Below are 2902 nucleotides of genomic sequence, written 5' to 3'. Positions count from 1 at the left end.
GGAGAGATAAATTAGGAGTTTGGAATTAACATAATACACACTACTATATATAAGATAGACAACAAGGACCTACTGTATAGCTTAATATATTAAGATATATTTAATTATCTTATGTTGTTTGGTCACTAAGTCATGTCTAACTCTTTTGAGACCCCCATGGACTGTAGCCTGCCTGGCTCATCTGTCCATGGGATTTTCCAGGCAAGAATACTGGAATGGGTTGCCATTTCCTTCTCCAAGGGATCTTCCTGACCCAGGGATTGAACCCATGTCTCCTGCATTGCCAGGCAGATTCTTTACCACTGAGACACCAGGAAAAGAATCTGAAGATATCTATCTATCTGAATCACTTTGTACAGCTGAACAATATTGTAAATTAACTACACTTATTAACTATATCAATTTTAAAAATAGCTTTTTTAAAAAAAGTGTTACTCCAGTGAACACATGAATGATAAGAAAGTAAAACAGCCTTATTGCTGATATGGAGGAAGTTTAGTGATCTGAATAGAAGATCAAACCAACTGCAACATTCCCTTAAACTGGAGCCTAATTGAGATCAAGGTCCTAACTCACTTAAAGGCCAAGAGAGGTGAGGAAGCTATTGAAGAAAAGTCTGAAGCTAGTAGAGATTGGTCCATGAGGTTTGAGGAAGAAGCCATCTCCGTAACATAGAAGTGCTAGGTGAAGCAGCAAGTGCTGATGTAGAAGCTGTAGCAAATTATACAGAAGATCCAGCTAAGGTCATTAATGAAGGTCATTACACTAAACAACAGATTTTCAATGTAGATAAAGCAGTCTTGTATTGGAAGAAGATTCCATCTAGAACTTTCCTTGCTGGAGTGGAGAAGTCAATGCCTAGCTTCAAAACTTCAAAATGGACAGGCTGATTCTCTTGTCAGAGGCCGATGCAGCCAGTGACTTTAAGATGAAGCCAGTCATCATTTACCATTCTGAAAATCCTAGGGCCCTTAAGAATTATGATAAATCTACTCTGCGTATGCTTTATAAATGAAACAACAAAGCCTAGATGACAGCATATCTGATTATAACATGGTTTACTATTTAAGCCCACTGTTGAGATCTACTGTTCAGAAAAAAATGATGCCTTTCAAAATACTACTGCTCATTGACAATGCACCTGGTCACCCAAGGGCTCTGATGAAGACATGCAACAAGATTTATGTTGTTCTCACTTATGGGTACCAAGGGAAGAACGGGGGAGTTGGCATGGGAGTGGGATGATTTGGAATTGGGATTGATATAATATACACTACTATTTATAAAATGGGCTTCCCTTGTGGCTCAGATGGTAAAGAATCTGCCTGCAATGCGGGAGACCTGGGTTTGATCCCTGGGTCAGGAAGATCCCCTGGAGGAGGACACGGCAACCCACTCCAGTATTTGTGCCTGGAAAATCCTATGGACAGAGGAGCCTGGCAGGCTGTAGTCTATGGGATCACAAGGAGTTGGGCATGACTGAGTGGCTAAGCACATATATAAAACAGATAACTAATGAGAACCTACTGTATAGCACAGAGAACTCAACTCAGTGCTCTGTGATGACCTAAATGGAAAGGAAATCTAAAAAAGAGGGAAGATGTGTGTGTATATATATATATAACTGCTTCACTTTGCTGTACAGCAGAAACTAACACAACATTGTAAAACATTTATACCTATAAATAAGTCTTTATGCTTACATTATATTGATACGTAAAATACACAGCAATTCCTAAGGGGGAATTTGGTGATATTTCCTTGAAACAGGGGCTACAATTATCACCAAGTTTGTTTTTCTTTTTAATAGAGTAGTATTTATATACATGATATGGAGCTAAGAAACTTCTCAACTTTATTATGTGATAAAGAACTTTTTGGATCTAGGGCAGTGAAATAATCTGCAAATAAGAGAACTTTGATCTGATAAAACTATACAATTGAAGATCCAAGAAGCTAACTAACACTAATAATTTTTTGAGTTTCTACCATGTGCTGAGCATTTTACAATATATTATGCCATTTAATACTTAACCCTCTGAGGCTATTATTCATGTTCTGTTATATCACACTCTACCAATAAGCAAACTGAAGATCAGTGAGGTTAGTTAACAGACTAACTCATTTTGATTTTTAATAGAATCCGATAATAGCTGAGCCAAGACTCAGACTTCCCAGCTCATCTCTGGGAAGACTGCCTTCCCAGAGATGGCCCCTGGATGAGGGCAGTCTCACTTCACCGTGAACATTTGGAGAATATGTGTATGTCAAGGGATGGAACTAGAGTCCAGCACACAAAGGCAAGAAAGTCATACAGGATCAGCTTCTCTTTGAGACAGAGTACTTTTTCCTTGAAAGGTGTGCTCTTTTGTGATTGCAAATAAATGAACTCTTCTGTATATGCTTTATCCAAAACCACCGTTTCTTAAGGAATTACAGCATATAGCAAAACTCTTTTTGGAGCTCCCATGCATTCAGTTAGCCTGTGCCAGGCTTTGTGCTCAGCCTTAAGAATATGAATGAAAGTGAAAGTGAAGTCACTCAGTCGCGTCCGACTCTTTGCAACCCCATGGACTGTAGCTTGCCAGGATCCTCCATCCGTGGGATTTTTCCAGGCAAGAGTACTGGAGTGGGTTGCCATTTCCTTACCCATGGGATCTTCCCAACCCAAGGATCAAACCTGGATCTCCCACATTGTAGGCAGATGCTTTACCAGGAATATGAATAAGAACATATAAATGAATAAGATTCCTCTAGAAACTCAATCTGGGGGTGAACAAAGATAAGAAAGAGACAGTGGCAACTCAGTGTGATATATGCCAGGGTAGAGTTTGTTGTGGGAGTAGGCATGATGCCTAAGACTGGGATGTCAGGCTAGGAAAGGGCTCATGAAGATGATTCC

This window comes from Bos indicus x Bos taurus, chromosome 10, assembly GCF_003369695.1.
Source record: "Bos indicus x Bos taurus breed Angus x Brahman F1 hybrid chromosome 10, Bos_hybrid_MaternalHap_v2.0, whole genome shotgun sequence".
Taxonomy (NCBI): domain Eukaryota; kingdom Metazoa; phylum Chordata; class Mammalia; order Artiodactyla; family Bovidae; genus Bos; species Bos indicus x Bos taurus.
This window is presented reverse-complemented; position numbering follows the sequence as displayed.